Genomic DNA, 20521 nt, shown 5'->3' with positions numbered 1-20521 from the left:
CCTGCCAAGTGTGCTAAGCTGTCATCAAGGCAAAGGTTGGCTACTTTGAAGAATCTAAAATCTATTTTGATTTGTTTATCACTTTTTTGTTTACCACATGATTCCATATGTGTTATTTCATAGTTTTGATGTCTTCACTATTATTCTACTATGTAGAAAATAGTAAAAATAAAGAAAAACCCTTGAATGAGTAGGTGTAACGTCAGGAGAATGATGGGTGTGGAGTCAGGCGTAGAGAGCAGAAGTTTTAATGCTTTAATGTCCACAGTAAACATAAACAGGTACAACAATGGGTGAAGCCAAAACACAGGCACAACACAACCCAAAGACCACTGTGACATAAACCGGACAGCGAAAACCCAAAAGGTTACTTTAGGAGGTGCTCCCCACCTACGTTTATTAGCTTTCTAGTGATGTAGGCTAGCTCAGAAAGCACAAGAGCTTGGCTGAATACAAAAACACAAATTCCTTGAGTTCATTTTACTGAAGAAAATGTTTGTACTATTCAAATCATATTGTTTGTCAGGTTTAAAGGAAATTGATTACACCGTAATACATTATTGATGTTTCAATGATAAATCACAGAAGGCTTCCAAAAGGGTTCTTCGGCTGTTCCTAGTAGAGACGTTTTTGGTTCTAGGTCGAACCCTTTTGGAAAGTGTACTACATGGAACCCAAAATGGTTCTACCTGGAACCAAAAGGGTTCTACCTTGAACCAAAAAGAGTTCTTCAAAGGGTGCTTCTATGGGGACAGCCGAAGAGCCCTTTTAGGTTCTAGAATAGTGTTTAACCAGTCTTGTACCCTCAACAGTACACATTTTTAAGACGGAGCTGCTCTTCCTCCCGGGGAAGGACTGCCCGTTCCATGATCTCGCCATCACGGTTGACAACTCCATTGTGTCCTCCTCCCAGAGTGCTAAGAACCTTGGCGTGATCCTGGACAACACCCTGTCGTTCTCAACTAACATCAAGGCGGTGGACCGTTCCTGTAGGTTCATGCTCTACAACATCCGCAGAGTACGACCCTGCCTCACACAGGAAGCGGCGCAGGTCCTAATCCAGGCACTCGTCATCTCCCGTCTGGATTACTGCAACTCGCTGTTAGCTGGGCTCCCTGCCTGTTCCATTAAACCCCTACAACTCATCCAGAACGCCGCAGCCCGTCTGGTGTTCAACCTTCCCAAGTTCTCTCACGTCACCCCGCTCCTCCGCTCTCTCCACTGGCTTCCAGTTGAAGCTCGCATCCGCTACAAGACCATGGTGCTTGCCTACGGAGCTGTGAGGGGAACGGCACCTCAGTACCTCCAGGCTCTGATCAGGCCCTACACCCAAACAAGGGCACTGCGTTCATCCACCTCTGGCCTGCTCGCCTCCCTACCACTGAGGAAGTACAGTTCCCGCTCAGCCCAGTCAAAACTGTTCGCTGCTCTGGCCCCCCAATGGTGGAACAAACTCCCTCACGACGCCAGGACAGCGGAGTCAATCACCACCTTCCGGAGACACCTGAAACCCCACCTCTTTAAGGAATACCTAGGATAGGATAAAGTAATCCCCCCCCCCCCCCCCCCCCCTTAAAATATTTAGATGCACTACTGTTCCACTGGATGTCATAAGGTGAATGCACCAATTTGTAAGTCGCTCTGGATAAGAGCGTCTGCTAAATGACTTAAATGTAAAATGTAAATGTAATTTTTATTATAGACCTGGATAAACACACCTCATTCAACTAATTGAGTGCTTGATGATTAGTTGACCTGCTTCAACTTGTCAACTAATCATCAAGCCCTCATTGAGTTGAATGAGGTGTGCTGGTCCAGAGCTACAATGAAAATGTGTTCTGTTGGGGATACTGGAGGACCAGGGTTGGGAAACACTGCTCTAGATAGTACATTTTCTATAGAATAGAGACCACACAAATGTGAAAGCTGCGACTGCAAATTGTGGCCACATGATGGTAGTACAGCTTAATCTAACTGTGAACTGAAGAAGAAGAATGCATACTTGATCATTAAGGCCCGAGGGGGTGTGATATATGTCCAATATACCACAGCCAAGGGTTGTTCTTAGACGCAACGTGGAGTATACTGGTATATTGGCCATATATCACAAACCCTGAGGTTCCTTATTGCTATCATAAACTGGTTAGCAATGTAAATAGAGAAGTGAAAATACATGTTTTGTCATACCCGTGCTATACCAAGGCTTTCAGCCAATCAGCGTTCAGGGCTCAAACCACCCAGTTTGTAATGGTAATAACCAGTGATATGCTCAGATAATGACATATGATAACATTTGAAATTGCTGTAATAAGGACTATCTATGCAGGGCAAGAACACAACGCTGGACCATGCCTTACTGGAGCCAAGATGTTGCAAAGATAGACTTAAAACAAGGATTTAGCCTTCCTACAGGATTTAGCCAGGATTCATCACAGGCCTGACTGAGCTACTGTACAGCATCCCTCAACCACAAGAGAGTGAAGCCATTTTTATTTGAGACAGATAACTTTTATAATAATAATGATTTATAATAATAATGATAATTATAATAATAATGTATGTAATTTAACAAACGGTTTTACCCATGTAAGTGTATTTGTATCAGTTCAATCATAGCATAGACTCATATCTTGATTATATTCTGTAGCCTGATTTTCCCAATGTCATTGACTTATGTTTTGAATCTAAATATAGTTCTTCATCATGCCTTTTATTGGTCAATCCAAAATCGAATTCTATTTTTTTTCCCAGGACACTGTACAAAGACGTAGCCTATCATGATTGAATGAAAATAGATTTGTCTTCAATAAAGTTGTGTCCTTCTGAATGTGCCTCAGACTCAAGTAAGGGGAGGTTCCTTTGATGAAGTGGCAACGTCACATGATACAATGTAGCGGAGAGGCGAGATCACACTGCGGAGTGCAGACAGGCTGGAAACAAATGAAACAAGCGAGCGTCAACACCAACGGCTGTCTCTTTCCCACCAAATTAATTGTCATCAAACGTCGTAGAAAGGTTTGTGTCTTCATCTTGAAATGCAGTTGTCTGGTTAGTTGGAGAGGCAGGAAAAGTCGCCATGAGAAGGTTAGCATAATAGCTAATTTGCTCATTAATTGTTTACACCGCCTTGCAAAAAAAGCTTTAACTTCAAAGTTGTATTCTTCTCTGTATAGTCAGTTATCACCCGTATGCTTTTTAGTTATTGCGGTCTACAGCTAGTTATTGCCTATGATACGTTTAGGTATGAACACCACCTGCAACTTAGGCTAGTCGTCTTATTTTCACGCAATGTTCTCATATGGGAAGAGAGGAGCGAGCAGATGCGCACTCTGCCTCCAATGACCAAGACATACGGGTCTTTTAATGTCGATGGACATTGTATTCTTCCCTAGGCATCCTATGTATTCGTTCCTAGGCATCCTATGTATTCGTTCCTAGGCATCCTATGTATTCGTTCCTAGGCATCCTATGTATTCGTTCCTAGGCATCCTATGTATTCGTTCCTAGGCATCCTATGTATTCGTTCCTAGGCATCCTATGTATTCGTTCCTAGGCATCCTATGTATTCTTCCCTAGGCATCCTATGTATTCTTCCCTAGGCATCCTATGTATTCTTCCCTAGGCATATTCTTCCCTAGGCATCCTATGTATTCTTCCCTAGGCATATTCTTCCCTAGGCATCCTATATATTCTTCCCTAGGCATATTCTTCCCTAGGCATCCTATGTATTCTTCCCTAGGCATATTCTTCCCTAGGCATCCTATGTATTCTTCCCTAGGCATCCTATGTATTGTTCCCTAGGCATATTCTTCCCTAGGCATCCTATGTATTGTTCCCTAGGCATCCTATGTATTGTTCCCTAGGCATCCTATGTATTGTTCCCTAGGCATCCTATGTATTGTTCCCTAGGCATCCTATGTATTCTTCCCTAGGCATATTCTTCCCTAGGCATCCTATGTATTCTTCCCTAGGCATCCTATGTTTTGTTCCCTAGGCATATTCTTCCCTAGGCATCCTATGTATTCTTCCCTAGGCATCCTATGTATTGTTCCCTAGGCATATTCTTCCCTAGGCATCCTATGTATTCTTCCCTAGGCATATTCTTCCCTAGGCATCCTATGTATTGTTCCCTAGGCATATTCTTCCCTAGGCATCCTATGTATTGTTCCCTAGGCATCCTATGTATTGTTCCTTAGGCATCCTATGTATTCTTCCCTAGGCATATTCTTCCCTAGGCATCCTATGTATTCTTCCCTAGGCATATTCTTCCCTAGGCATCCTATGTTTTGTTCCCTAGGCATCCTATGTATTGTTCCCTAGGCATCCTATGTATTGTTCCCTAGGCATATTCTTCCCTAGGCATCCTATGTATTGTTCCCTAGGCATCCTATGTATTCGTTCCTAGGCATCCTATGTATTGTTCCCTAGGCATATTCTTCCCTAGGCATCCTATGTATTCTTCCCTAGGCATATTCTTCCCTAGGCATCCTATGTATTGTTCCCTAGGCATATTCTTCCCTAGGCATCCTATGTATTGTTCCCTAGGCATATTCTTCCCTAGGCATCCTATGTATTGTTCCCTAGGCATATTCTTCCCTAGGCATCCTATGTATTCTTCCCTAGGCATATTCTTCCCTAGGCATCCTATGTATTCTTCCCTAGGCATCCTATGTATTGTTCCCTAGGCATATTCTTCCCTAGGCATCCTATGTATTGTTCCCTAGGCATCCTATGTATTCGTTCCTAGACATCCTATGTATTCGTTCCTAGGCATCCTATGTATTCTTCCCTAGGCATCCTATGTATTCTTCCCTAGGCATCCTATGTATTCTTCCCTAGGCATATTCTTCCCTAGGCATCCTATGTATTCTTCCCTAGGCATATTCTTCCCTAGGCATCATATGTATTCTTCCCTAGGCATATTCTTCCCTAGGCATCCTATGTATTCTTCCCTAGGCATATTCTTCCCTAGGCATCCTATGTATTCTTCCCTAGGCATATTCTTCCCTAGGCATCCTATGTATTGTTCCCTAGGCATCCTATCTATTGTTCCCTAGGCATCCTATGTATTCGTTCCTGGTATTTTATGACTATCTGCAGTCAGGCTGTGAAATTATATCCGTAGCCCACTGACTACCTGCCTCTTTGTTCGTCCACTTGAACACGCTTGGTACATGATAAACCATATTCTAGTATTTTATTAAATACTCTATTACCATGAAATTCTCTCAGCTAACATTCATTATCATCATGACGGGTTCATGGCATTGCCAGGGCAGCATTGTCCGTTCAAATCTATGACGACTGCGTTTTGTGTTGGCTGATCTTGAATGGTGGAGATAAGGGGCTTCTAGTTACTGAAAGTGGAAGTGGTGGGTTATATAAGCCTGTTGGCAGAGTGGTGGTGCGGTTGACAGCCCTTTCCTACGAGCCTCGGTTAGTTCCACATGGCTAAAATGAAACCAAATGGTGCCATGTGTCAGCTATACAGACCAGATGGGTGCATTGTTGAACACTCTCATCATCACCACCTCCTGTGCAGTCTTCTACCACAGCTTTAACTGGAACTCTGTTTTCTTCTAACTCTGTTTTCTGGTAAGATTACTATTGAATTTATTTTATACATGTGTGTGTGTGTGTGTGTGTGTGTTATCAGTATCAACACAGTCACTGTTATTGTAAATCATCCCGCTGTGACACAGGCTGAAGTGGACAGTGAGCGTCCAGAAGAGTTCGTTATGAACCGGTGAAACCTCATCATTGTGATTTATCACCATTCATCCTCAGCAGTGTTTTCTCTGACCTGGATCTGAGAGTGTAAATTGTGTATATGCATGGCTCCCTTGTAAAAGAGATCTTGGTCTCAATGGGACTCAGCAACAGGCCTATCTACACAGGCTCCTATCACACAGCTTGTTGAAATCCCTGAGAATACCAGGAGGCTGGTGGCACCTTAATTGGGGAGGATGGGCTCATAGTAATGGCTGGAACATGATCAACAGAATGGTAACAAATTCATCACGCATGGTTGCCATATGTTTGATACCAGTCCATGTACTCCATTCCAGCCATTATTATGAGCCGTCCTCCCCCCAGTAGCCTCCTGTGCTAAGAACCCAGTCTCTCTGTCCCATCACATCACTCAACTGTTTGTCCACGTTCAAATTGGCACCATATACCCTAGTATATTTTGCACAAATCTTGACCAGAGCCCATAGTACACTATATAGGGAATAGGGTGCATTTCGGTTCACTAGGGAATAGGGTGTCGTTTTGGACACAGCCTTTGTACTGCTGGATTAGCTCTGTCTCACATGGACCAAAGTGGAGATAATGTGTTAGTGGCGATATGATAAGAACGACTGATGAACAAGAACATGACCAAGTGAAAAATGACAGTTTTGAGAGACATACTTCAGTGCATGGCCAGAGGTGATGGCCCTTAGCTGCCTTTGCTGTGTGCTAGTTTGCGTACATAATCACATTAGCATGATTTACTAATAATTCATTCAACTTTTGTAGCGCTATTTATTCCATAACGATTCTCAAAGAGCTCTAAAGCATTAAAAAAAGACACCAGTCATGAGATGGACAATCATTAGAGGGTTGGGAAAGTCCATGACTTGAGTGGATATCTGAATTGACAACTACTACAAATCACTAGAGTGGAGTGAGGTCGTAAAGGCAGACTCAGTCAGTGGTTTCCTGGTAGGAGCTATCAAGGTCTAGGGGAGGGGACATGCTTATTGATTGAGAGGAAGCTTACGCGTTACGACCAGGCATCTGGAATGACCAGGAACCGTTTCTTAGACTACTCCCAGTAGGCTGTTGCTCACAAGATTCTACAGTGATTTGTAAACAACTACAGTACTAAGTTGGGCACTGTAGTTTTGCGATTCAATATAGTAGCTAGCTACCTCTCGCGCTCGCATACACTCTGAGGCCACTGTGTATGTACTGTATGTAGGGGGGAGTGCTGTGACTCAGCGATGGGATTTTTCTCCCACTTGGCTCAGAGGGCAACCAGGAGCCTGTTGATTCATCCTTCTGTCTCAACAAACACTCACTCTGTAAACAAGCCCAGAGAAGACACTCTTAAGATTCATATCAGTATTAAACACAGTGAATCTGACACACACACAGCCAGTTGAATGCTCTGCCTACTCTGTTGCTCTTATAAGCCAATAATAGCTTCCCACATAAACACGCACTCAATCAGGCTCATGCATGTTACGTCATCCTACAATGCCCCTGCAACACACTATACTCAACTCCTCTCATATCATCATACACTCTTCTGCAACACAGACACACACACACACATTGACACACCGTTTCTATGGTTGCTATCTTACTAATTACTCTACTATAATAATCATGTATTTTCTTTTCTCTGGAGCCTTTGTCATAAAAGTCTGATAGTAAAACTCACCTTTCTGTATTATTTAATTTACTTATTAGCGACATTGTAAATTCTTCTACTTGGTGGTGCCTCAGACATCAATAGCTACTCTGCCTCACTGCATTGCCTTGCCTGTCTTTGCTGTTTTACACTGAAATCCATTAGACCTGAACCAAAGTTTTTGTTTTGGGGATCTGCGCTGACGGGTCTGTAGTCAAGTAGTGGCGTGTGCTACCCCGAGTCCACTGTCTCTGGCTGTGTCTCAAATGACACCCTGTACCCTAAGATGTGCACTACTGTTGACCAGTACCCATAATGCTCTGGTCAAAAGTAGTACACTTTATGGGAATAGGGTGCCGTTTGGGACATAAACCTCTGTTTCCCTTTTATGCAACAGACTGAATTATTGATGATGGCAGGCTAAATGGAGACCATAAATCCACATGTGGAGAAAAGTGATACCTGTCGTTGGTCAGTCGGTCTGGCCCTACACTAAACGATACTAAGGATGGGACCCCTGGAGAGAGGGAGAGCGTGACTGCCAACGTGACACAGTGCAGGGAAATGTTGATTATTTATTGGTCACTGAGGAGGTTCTGGAGCAGGGTTTAGGATGGGAACAGTGACACCTCTCGGCTTCATTCCCTTCCTCGTCTGGACAAAACCCGTCTGGTTCCTGTCACCCCAGTTTGTCACGAAGCATCCACAGTCCCATCTGTCCCTTCCTGTCCCTGTCTCTGTGTATTTCTGCTGGAGAACAGTGTCAGCCAGAGAGAAGACAGGACTTTCTCAGTCTGCTTCTCTTAGCTGCTGCAGGAATAAGGAGGGAGAGAAATGGAGAGGGACAGATGGGGAGAGGGAGGGCGAAGGAGGCAGGCAGACAGTACGAGAGCAAGCAAGTAAGGGAGGGAGAGAGATGGGGGAGAGTGTAAGCAGTGATGACGACGCTGCTGCGTGTGGGTTTGTTTACATGCTGCTCTGCTGTGAGGAAACCGCATCCACAGCCAGGCCCTTCACTCGCCACGCAGACTGTCATCTTACCCTATAGACGAGGAACCAAGCTCAGCTGTTTGGAGCAGAGATGTACTAGTCTGTCTATGGATATGGATTAGCCCTTCTACATGCCTGCACTGTGCTGTGTCACTCGCCACCATGCTGCTTTTACATTTACTAGCTGCTATGCTAATGCTACTATCTACAGGCTGCCTGTAGCATTCACTGGATTAAGGTAGGGATTTTTGGGGAGCATCCCTCCTTATGCTCTGTCTGTAGAATTAGGCACTACTCTAACCCCCTATGGTGGTTTTGGCTGGGGTGATGCGCTCAGATGGGCCGTTGACAGGGAATAAATAATACCCAGAGTCCTGTGCATGCTGTTCTAAACAGCCGCCCTCGTCGGCTGTAATGAGTGAGACCTCTTCAGACTGCCTATGAAGGAGGAATCTAATGGCAGAAACATGCATTTATCATACTGTGGGTTTATCTATTGATTAAATAGGAAAGCGGCTCCTTGCTGCTTATCTAGTCTTCATTGCAGTGTTCAGTGTTTGTCTAACTCCCACTGGTGAGATTATGGGCCTAGCTTCTCGGCTACGCCAACATTGGGTTGATTCGGATGGGTTAGCGCTGAACAGTAACAAATGCCTACACTCACGGGGTCCCCACGACCAGGCTTGAAGAACACTGGTCAATGCCAACATTCAATAATGTGACTAATGATCAGGGATCTGAAGACATTTTTAGACTGTCAGTTAAATTGGGGATGTGTTTCTTCCTTAAAGTAGACTCAGCGAAATGACGTTGCCAGAAGCAGAACCGGAGATATTGAGATGAGTGAGATGTAACACTTCGCAGTCACACACTGTATCTTCGAATGTGCACAGGTTTGCTTCACACTGTGAACAGTGTGGTAGCCAGGGGACCCAAAACAGTGGAGGAGTTGAGCCTCGCACTTCAACGCTCTTAAGTTTTTGCAGAAATTTACCCATTATGCTGTACACTTTCTGCATATACAGTTGCAAGAAAAAGTATGTGAACCCTGTGCAATTACCTGGATTTCTGCATAAATTGGTCAAAAAATGTGATCTGATCTTCCTCTGTCACAATAGACAAACAGTGTGCTTAAATTAATCACACATAAATTAATGTTTTTTTCTTGTCTATATTGATACATAATTTTAACATTCACTGTGTAGGTTGGGGGAAAGTATGTGAACCCCTGGGCTAATGACTTCTCCAAAAGATAATTGGAGTCCGGAGTCGGCTAACCTGGAATCCAATCAATGAGATGAGATTGGACATGTTGGTTAGAGCTAAAGGTCGATCGATTTAATCGGATTGGCCGATTTCAAGTTTTCATAACAATTGGAGATCGGTATTTTTGGACACCGATTTGGCCAATTTAAGAAAATATATTTATTTTATTTATCACCTTTATTTAACCTTTATTTTACTAGGCAAGTCAGTTAAGAACACATTCTTATTTTCAATGACTGCCTAGGAACGGTGGGTTAACTGCCTTATTCAGGGACAGAATGACAGATTTTTTACTTGTCAGCTCAGGGATTCAATCTTGCAACCTTACAGTTAACTAGTCCAACCTAAGGCTTGTATTTCTGTGTGATATTATGTTATAATTAAGTCTATGATTTGATAGAGCAGTCTGACTGAGTGATGGTAGGCAACAGCAGGCTCGTAAGCATTCATTCAAACAGCACTTTCGAGTTAGCGCTGGCCGCGCTAATAGTGTTTCAAGCGTCACTCGCTCTGAGACTTGGAGTGGTTGTTCCCCTTGCTCTGCAAGGGCCGCGGCTTTTGTGGAGCGATGGGTAACGCTGCTTTGAGGGTGGCTGTTGTCAATGTGTTCCTGGTTCGAGCCCAGGTAGGGGTGAGGAGAGGGACGGAAGCTATACTATTACACTGGCAATACTAAAGTCCCTATAAGAACATCCAATAAATAGTCAAAGATATATGAAATACAAATCGTATAGAGAGAAATTGTCCTATAATAACTACAACTTAAAACTTCTTACCTGGGAATATTGAAGACTCCTGTTAAAAGGAACCACCAGATTTCATATGTTCTGAGCAATGAACTTAAATGTTAGCTTTTTTACATGGCACATATTGCACTTTTACTTTATTCTCCAACACTTTGTTTTAGCATTATTTAAACCAAATTGAACAGTTTTCATTTTATTTGAGGCTAAATTGATTTGATTGATATTAAGTTCAAATAAGTGTTAATTCAGTGTTGTAATTGACACATTCTGCAGGTCACTTTCACTATGTGGTTGTACTGGTAGTTTAGCGGGGTTATGGTTGTACTGGTAGTTTAGCGTGTTTAGCGGGGTTATGGTTGTACTGGTAGTTTAGCGGGGTTATGGTTGTACTGGTAGTTTAGCGGGGTTATGGTTATACTGGTAGTTTAGCGTGTTTAGCGGGGTTATGGTTGTACTGGTAGTTTAGCGGGGTTATGGTTATACTGGTAGTTTAGCGTGTTTAGCGGGGTTATGGTTGTACTGGTAGTTTAGCGGGGTTGTGGTTGTACTGGTAGTTTAGCGGGGTTATGGTTATACTGGTAGTTTAGCGGGGTTATGGTTATACTGGTAGTTTAGCGTGTTTAGCGGGGTTGTGGTTGTACTGGTAGTTTAGCGGGGTTATGGTTATACTGGTAGTTTAGCGTGTTTAGCGGGGTTATGGTTATACTTATTATTATATTATATTATTATTATTATATGGTTATTCAGCGTGTTTAGATTAGTTACTTCCGGGTTGGAGCGAGCGGTCGCATCCGCACTCGGTCCGCAGGTAGTATTACATTTCATTACATTTCATTATAGTACAACGGTTTGATTTGTCTAATCTTAGCAATTTCTTCTTAGCTAGCTACATAGCCGTCTTTGTATCATAGATAATTGCGTAATTATCGTATTTCGTCGTCCTAACGCAGTCTACACTGCTATCTGCCCAGCAGCTAGCCAGCTAGCTAACGTCCACCGTCTACCGATTAGCAGCACAACTATTACACTCAACTGAACGACTTGATTAGTGTAGTGTTGTCTTTGCTGTCTTCGTATCCAAGATAATTGTGTAGTTTAGAGTGTGTAGTTTTAGAGTGATTATCTTAATTTACCGAGGTTAGCTAGCCAGCTATTTGTCGTCCTTAACGTAGGAGACACTGCTAGCTAGCCAACAGCTAGCCAACGTCTACCGAACAGAACTTCCGCACTCAACAACCCGGTCGCATTTCGCTTCGCTCCACAGGTAGTATCACATTTTTCATTTCATTACAGTACAACGGCTTGATTTGTTTGATCGTAGCTAGCTACATAGCCGTCTTTGTATCAAAGATAATTGTGTAGTCTAGAGCGATTTCCTAGGTTAGCTAGCCAGCTATTGTCGTTCTTTTAACGCAACGTAACGTAATCAACACTGCTAGCTAGCCAGCTAGCCCCGAATAGCAGCACAGTAGAAACTATTACACTCAACGGAACGACTTGATTAGTGTAGTGTCAACAACGCAGCCACTGCCAGCTAGCCTACATAGTCAACAACGCAGCCACTGCCTGCTAGCCTACTTCAGCAGTACTGTATCATTTTAATCATTTTAGTCAATAAGATTCTTGCTACGTAAGCTTAACTTTCTGAACATTCGAGACGTGTAGTCCACTTGTCATTCCAATCTCCTTTGCATTAGCGTAGCCTCTTCTGTAGCCTGTCAACTATGTGTCTGTCTATCCCTGTTCTCTCCTCTCTGCACAGACCATACAAACGCTCCACACCGCGTGGCCGCGCCACCCTAATCTGGTGGTCCCAGCGCGCACGACCCACGTGGAGTTCCAGGTCTCCGGTAGCCTCTGGAACTGCCGATCTGCGGCCAACAAGGCAGAGTTCATCTCAGCCTATGCCTCCCTCCAGTCCCTCGACTTCTTGGCACTGACGGAAACATGGATCACCACAGACAACACTGCTACTCCTACTGCTCCCTCTTCGTCCTGCCCACGTGTTCTCGCACACCCCGAGAGCTTCTGGTCAGCGGGGTGGTGGCACCGGGATCCTCATCTCTCCCAAGTGGTCATTCTCTCTTTCTCCCCTTACCCATCTGTCTATCGCCTCCTTTGAATTCCATGCTGTCACAGTTACCAGCCCTTTCAAGCTTAACATCCTTATCATTTATCGCCCTCCAGGTTCCTCGGAGAGTTCATCAATGAGCTTGATGCCTTGATAAGCTCCTTTTCTGAGGACGGCTCACCTCTCACAGTTCTGGGCGACTTTAACCTCCCCACGTCTACCTTTGACTCATTCCTCTCTGCCTCCTTCTTTCCACTCCTCTCCTCTTTTGATCTCACCCTCTCACCTTCCCCCCCTACTCACAAGGCAGGCAATACGCTCGACCTCATCTTTACTAGATGCTGTTCTTCCACTAACCTCATTGCAACTCCCCTCCAAGTCTCCGACCACTACCTTGTATCCTTTTCCCTCTCGCTCTCATCCAACACTTCCCACACTGCCCCTACTCGGATGGTATCGCGCCGTCCCAACCTTCGCTCTCTCTCCCCCGCTACTCTCTCCTCTTCCATCCTATCATCTCTTCCCTCTGCTCAAACCTTCTCCAACCTATCTCCTGATTCTGCCTCCTCAACCCTCCTCTCCTCCCTTTCTGCATCCTTTGACTCTCTATGTCCCCTATCCTCCAGGCCGGCTCGGTCCTCCCCTCCCGCTCCGTGGCTCGACGACTCATTGCGAGCTCACAGAACAGGGCTCCGGGCAGCCGAGCGGAAATGGAGGAAAACTCGCCTCCCTGCGGACCTGGCATCCTTTCACTCCCTCCTCTCTACATTTTCCTCTTCTCTCTCTGCTGCTAAAGCCACTTTCTACCACTCTAAATTCCAAGCATCTGCCTCTAACCCTAGGAAGCTCTTTGCCACCTTCTCCTCCCTCCTGAATCCTCCTCCCCCTCCCCCTCCTCCCTCTCTGCAGATGACTTCGTCAACCATTTTGAAAAGAAGGTCGACGACATCCGATCCTCGTTTGCTAAGTCAAACGACACCGCTGGTTCTGCTCACACTGCCCTACCCTGTGCTCTGACCTCTCTCTCCAGATGAAATCTCGCGTCTTGTGACGGCCGGCCGCTCAACAACCTGCCCGCTTGACCCTATCCCCTCTCTTCTCCAGACCATTTCCGGAGACCTTCTCCCTTACCTCACCTCGCTCATCAACTCATCCCTGACCGCTGGCTACGTCCCTTCCGTCTTCAAGAGAGCGAGAGTTGCACCCCTTCTGAAAAAACCTACACTCGATCCCTCCGATGTCAACAACTACAGACCAGTATCCCTTCTTTCTTTTCTCTCCAAAACTCTTGAACGTGCCGTCCTTGGCCAGCTCTCCCGCTATCTCTCTCAGAATGACCTTCTTGATCCAAATCAGTCAGGTTTCAAGACTAGTCATTCAACTGAGACTGCTCTTCTCTGTATCACGGAGGCGCTCCGCACTGCTAAAGCTAACTCTCTCTCCTCTGCTCTCATCCTTCTAGACCTATCGGCTGCCTTCGATACTGTGAACCATCAGATCCTCCTCTCCACCCTCTCCGAGTTGGGCATCTCCGGCGCGGCCCACGCTTGGATTGCGTCCTACCTGACAGGTCGCTCCTACCAGGTGGCGTGGCGAGAATCCGTCTCCACACCACGTGCTCTCACCACTGGTGTCCCCCAGGGCTCTGTTCTAGGCCCTCTCCTATTCTCGCTATACACCAAGTCACTTGGCTCTGTCATAACCTCACATGGTCTCTCCTATCATTGCTATGCAGACGACACACAATTAATCTTCTCCTTTCCCCCTTCTGATGACCAGGTGGCGAATCGCATCTCTGCATGTCTGGCAGACATATCAGTGTGGATGACGGATCACCACCTCAAGCTGAACCTCGGCAAGACGGAGCTGCTCTTCCTCCCGGGAAGGACTGCCCGTTCCATGATCTCGCCATCACGGTTGACAACTCCATTGTCTCCTCCTCCCAGAGCGCTAAGAACCTTGGCGTGATCCTGGACAACACCCTGTCGTTCTCAACTAACATCAAGGCGGTGGCCCGTTCCTGTAGGTTCATGCTCTACAACATCCGCAGAGTACGACCCTGCCTCACACAGGAAGCGGCGCAGGTCCTAATCCAGGCACTTGTCATCTCCCGTCTGGATTACTGCAACTCGCTGTTGGCTGGGCTCCCTGCCTGTGCCATTAAACCCCTACAACTCATCCAGAACGCCGCAGCCCGTCTGGTGTTCAACCTTCCCAAGTTCTCTCACGTCACCCCGCTCCTCCGCTCTCTCCACTGGCTTCCAGTTGAAGCTCGCATCCGCTACAAGACCATGGTGCTTGCCTACGGAGCTGTGAGGGGAACGGCACCTCAGTACCTCCAGGCTCTGATCAGGCCCTACACCCAAACAAGGGCACTGCGTTCATCCACCTCTGGCCTGCTCGCCTCCCTACCACTGAGGAAGTACAGTTCCCGCTCAGCCCAGTCAAAACTGTTCGATGCTCTGGCCCCCCAATGGTGGAACAAACTCCCTCACGACGCCAGGACAGCGGAGTCAATCACCACCTTCCGGAGACACCTGAAACCCCACCTCTTTAAGGAATACCTAGGATAGGATAAAGTAATCCCCCCTTAAAATATTTAGATGCACTACTGTTCCACAGGATGTCATAAGGTGAATGCACCAATTTGTAAGTCGCTCTGGATAAGAGCGTCTGCTAAATGACTTAAATGTAATGTAAATGTAATTGTCATTATTACAAATACATTTTTTAAATTGGCCGATTTTTAATTGGTATCTTTTTTTGGGGTCCTCCAATCTGTATCGGTGTTGAAAAATCATTATCGGTCAACCTCTAGTTAGAGCTGCCCTGCAATATAAAAAAAAAACTCACAAAATGTGAGTTTGCTACTCACATGAAGCATTGCCTGATGTGAACCATGCCTCGAACAAAAGAGATCTCAGACAACCTAAGATTAAGAATTGTTGACTTGCATAAAGCTGGAAAGGGTTACAAAAGTATATCTAAAAGCCTTGATGTTCATCAGACCACGGTAAGACAAATTGTCTATAAATGGAGAAAGTTCAGCACTGTTGCTACTCTCCCTATGAGTGGCCGTACTGCAAAGATGACTGCAAGAGCACAGCACAGAATGCTCAATGAGGTTAAGAAGAATGCTAGAGTGTCAGCTAAAAACTTACAGAAATCTCTGGAACATGCTAACATCTCTGACGAGTCTACAATAGGTAAAACACTAAACAAGAATGGTGTCTGCCAGTTGAAGCTCAACAGAAGTTGGGAGATGCAACAGAACAACGAAGTAAATCAACAACAGAGCGGCTTGAACAGAAGAAAATACACACAAGTCCTGACTTCAACCCAATTGAGATGCTGTGGCATGATCTTGAGTGGTTCACACCAGATATCCTCAAGAATATTGCTGAACTGAAACAGTTTTGTAAAGGGGAATGGTCCAAAATTCCTCCCTACCGTTGTGCAGGTCTGATCCGCAACTGGTTGAGGTTATTGCTGCTAAAGTAGGATCAACCAGTTATTAAATCCAAGGGTTCACATACAGTGCCTTGCGAAAGTATTCGGCCCCCTTGAACTTTGCGACCTTTTGCCACATTTCAGGCTTGAAACATAAAGAAATAAAACTATTTTTTTGTGAAGAATCAACAACAAGTGGGACACAATCATGAAGTGGAATGACATTTATTGGATATTTCAAACTTTTTTAACAAATCAAAAACTGAAAAATTGGGCGTGCAAAATTATTCAGCCCCTTTACTTTCAGTGCAGCAAACTCTCTCCAGAAGTTCAGTGAGGATCTCTGAATGATCCAATGTTGACCTAAATGACTAATGATGATAAATACAATCCACCTGTGTGTAATCAAGTCTCCGTATAAATGCACCTGCACTGTGATAGTCTCAGAGATCCGTTAAAAGCGCAGAGAGCATCATGAAGAACAAGGAACACACCAGGCAGGTCCGAGATACTGTTGTGAAGAAGTTTAAAGCCGGATTTGGATACAAAAAGATTTCCCAAGCTTTAAACATCCCAAGGAGCACTGTGCAAGCGATAATATTGAAATGGAAGGAGTATCAGACCACTGCAAATCTACCAAGACCTGGCCGTCCCTCTAAACTTTCAGCTCATACAAGGAGAAGACTGATCAGAGATGCAGCCAAGAGGCCCATGATCACTCTGGATGAACTGCAGAGATCTACAGCTGAGGTGGGAGACTCTGTCCATAGGACAACAATCAGTCGTATATTGCACAAATCTGTCCTTTATGGAAGAGTGGCAAGAAGAAAGCCATTTCTTAAAGATATCCATAAAAAGTGTCGTTTAAAGTTTGCCACAAGCCACCTGGGAGACACACCCAACATGTGGAAGAAGGTGCTCTGGTCAGATGAAACCAAAATTGAACTTTTTGGCAACAATGCAAAACGTAATGTTTGGCGTAAAAGCAACACAGCTCATCACCCTGAACACACCATCCCCACTGTCAAACATGGTGGTGGCAGCATCATGGTTTGGGCCTGCTTTTCTTCAGCAGGGACAGGGAAGATGGTTAAAATTGATGGGAAGATGGATGGAGCCAAATACAGGACCATTCTGGAAGAAAACCTGATGGAGTCTGCAAAAGACCTGAGACTGGGACGGAGATTTGTCTTCCAACAAGACAATGATCCAAAACATAAAGCAAAATCTACAATGGAATGGTTAAAAAATAAACATATCCAGGTGTTAGAATGGCCAAGTCAAAGTCCAGACCTGAATCCAATCGAGAATCTGTGGAAAGAACTGAAAACTGCTGTTCACAAATGCTCTCCATCCAACCTCACTGAGCTCGAGCTGTTTTGCAAGGAGGAATGGGAAAAAAATTCAGTCTCTCGATGTGCAAAACTGATAGAGACATACCCCAAGCGACTTACAGCTGTAATCGCAGCAAAAGGTGGCGCTACAAAGTATTAACTTAAGGGGGCCGAATAATTTCGCAAGGCACTGTACTTTTCCCACCCTGCACTGTGAATGTGAACACGATGTGTTCAATAAAGACATAAAAATGTATAATTGTGTTATTAGATTAAGCAGACTGTCTATTGTTGTGATTTAATGAAGAACAGATCAAATTTTATGACCAATTTATGCAGAAATCCAGGTAATTCCAAAGAGTTCACATACTTTTTCTTGCCATTTTGTTACGTTACAGCCTTATTCTAAAATGGATGAAATGGTTTTTTTACTGGGCTGTACGCACTACCCTTAGTAGCGCCGTACGAATGATCAGATGCCGAGCAGTTTCCATGCCAGTCGGTTATGCAACTGGTCAGGATGCTCTCGATGGTGCAGCTGTAGAACTTTTTGAGGATATCGAGACCCATGCCAAATATTTTCAGTCTCCTGAGGGGGAAAAGATGTTGTTGTGGCCTCTTCACAACTGTCTTGGTGTGTTTGGACCATAATAGTTCCTTGGTGATGTGGACACCTAGGAACTTGAAACTCTCGACCCGCTCCACTTCAGCCCCGTTGATAATGCGGCCTGTTTGGTCCTCCTTTTCCTGTAGTCCATGATCAGCTCCTTTGTCTAGCTCACATTGAGGGAGAGGTTGTTGTTCTGGCACCACACTGCCAGGTCTCTGACCTCCCTATAGGCTGTCTCATCGTTGTCGATGATCAGGCCTACCACTGTTGTCGTCAGTAAACTTAATGGTGGTGCAGGAGTCGTGCTTGGCCACGCAGTCGTGAGTGAACAGGAAGTACAGGAAGGGGGCTAAGCACGCACCCCTGAGGGGCCCCAGTGTTGAGGATCAGCGTGCCAGATGTGTTGTTGCCTACCCTTACCACCTGGGGCGGCCCGTCAGGAAGTCCAGGATCCAGTTGCAGAGGGAGGTGTTTAGCCACAGGGTCCGTAGCTTAGTGATGAGCTTTGTGGGCACTATGGTGTTGAATGCTGAGCTTTAGTCAATGAACAGCATTCTCACATACAGTTGAAGTCGAAGTTTACATATACCTTAGCCAAATACATTTAAACTCAGTTTTTCACAATTCCTGACATTTAATCCTACTAAAAATTCCCTGTCTTAGGTCAGTTGGGATCACCAATTTATTTAAAAAATGTGAAATGTTAGAAAAATAGTAGAGTGATTTAATTCAGCTTTCTTTTTTTCGTCACATTCGCAGTGGGTCAGAAGTTAAGTATTTGGTAGCATTACCTTTTTAAATTGTTTATCTTGGGTCAAACGTTTCGGGTAGCCTTCCACAAGCTTCCCACAATAATGTGAATTTTGGCCCATCCCTCCTGACCGAGCTTGTGTAACTGAGTCAGGTTTGTAGGCCTCCTTGCTCGCACACGCATTCTCAGTTCTGCCCACAAATGTTCTATAGGATTGAGGTCAGGGCTTTGTGATAGCCACTCCAATACCTTTACTTTGATGTCCTTAAGCCATTTTCCCACAACTTTGGAAGTGTGCTTGGGGTCATTGTCCATTTGGAAGACCCATTTGCGACCAAGCTTTAACTTCCTGACTGACGTCTTGAGATGTTGCTTCAATATATCCACATAATTTTCCTTAATGATGCCATATATTTTGAAGTGCACCAGTCCATCCTGCAGCAAAGCACCCCCACAACATGATGCTGCCACCCCCGTGCTTCATGGTTGGGATGGTGTTCTTTGGCTTGCAAGCCTCCCCTTTTTTCCTATGAACATAACGATGGTCATTATGGCCAAACCGTTCTATTGTTGTTTCATCAGACCAGAAGTCATGTGTTGCTCTCCTCACTGGTTATGTCATCAGGATAGTTAACCAATCAGCCTGCTAGCTGGTCGTGGCTCCACATGGTTGCAGACAGTGCTGACTCTCACAGGTATACTAATGATGCTACTGCATATTGTAGGCCTATATCATCACATACACTAGATTGATTTGTCAAAGTACATTAGCTGCTTTCAGGGCGTTGTCCGTACCAAAATAATGTCGTCTGTCTAGCAGAGTGCACAGTATATGATGGAAGATGACATGTTACTCCTGTGTTTTAGGCTTGATGCACTATTAGTTACATGTATAGAATGAGTCACATGGACTGTGAAAATTAGCATCTTCCATCTCCCAACATGTTTTAACTGACATACACACATATACACACTCACACATGCATATACACACACACTAGGGCTAACCCCAATTAGTTGATTGTTTGGTCGTTAGGCTGTTGGTCGAACAAGATTGTTTTAGTCGAGCAGGCCTAATCGAGCGATGCGGTACGTATCGCCATGCACCTCCCAAATGTTTTAACAATGCGGGTGGTGCTCTGTATAGCTCCGCATTGGCATGATTGGGTGACGGTAGGTGGGGGCGGTACAACCTGTAGAAAACAAACTCACTTCCTTGACAATAGCTCTGCACTGCTCCCCGACGCGCAAGAAGTATGAATGCCCTGACTTCTGCTGAGGCCGTATCACCGTAAATATGCAGACGGTGGATTGACCATGTGCCCAGATGCACAATGCACTTCTCTCTCCAGACTGCGCTCTCTCCTGCCAATTTATGCACATTCATTGTTTCATAACTTCATTGTGTGAATTGTTTGCGTTTTGTTAGTGTATATCAATTCCCCATTACATATATCACCAGTAGTACATTTACTGTTAATTTCTATAATTTCTAATCTACCATGTTGTTACTTTGTTTATGGTCATTTATGTTAATGCATTCAATATTATGCCAGTCTTCCCGTTATCATTGTCTGAGTGGACACATTGTTTGCAGAGTGCACAACTTATGCTACGCTTAAGAGTTTTGTCAATTGAGTCATTGTCTGTTGTTTGGACTGCTCCTGTCAATGTTGAGTAAGGACACATACGCATAGAAGTAGGCCTATAGGCTACCTGGCCTGCACCTAAATGTAGGCATATAAATGTGCCCATTTGGGGATCTGATTTGTATTTCTGATTGGCTTAACGCACCACCACTAATGAGCTGTGGAGCTTCTCAATGTAATGTTTACTTCACCTCAAACAGAAAGCAAACAAAGTCTGTTTTTACATTCATTGAGAATTACAATCGTTCCTCA

The 20521-nt window shown here is 44.8% G+C and overlaps 1 protein-coding gene across 1 annotated transcript in view; it reads left to right on the top strand.

Annotated features, from left to right (window-relative positions):
* The first annotated feature begins 2885 nt into the window (after nt 1-2885).
* Nucleotides 2886-20521, top strand: part of LOC135573963 (inositol polyphosphate-4-phosphatase type I A-like) — a 50764-nt gene continuing 33128 nt past the window's right edge. Inside the window, exon 1 of the mRNA XM_065024443.1 lies at nt 2886-3015. The gene's annotated coding sequence lies outside the window, so the exon portion shown is untranslated. The remainder of the gene's footprint in view (nt 3016-20521) is intronic.

This window comes from Oncorhynchus nerka, linkage group LG2 (assembly GCF_034236695.1).
Source record: "Oncorhynchus nerka isolate Pitt River linkage group LG2, Oner_Uvic_2.0, whole genome shotgun sequence".
In the NCBI taxonomy this organism is placed as follows: Eukaryota; Metazoa; Chordata; class Actinopteri; order Salmoniformes; family Salmonidae; genus Oncorhynchus; species Oncorhynchus nerka.
Note: the sequence above shows the minus strand (reverse complement) of the source record. Positions and strands in the feature narration are given on the sequence as shown.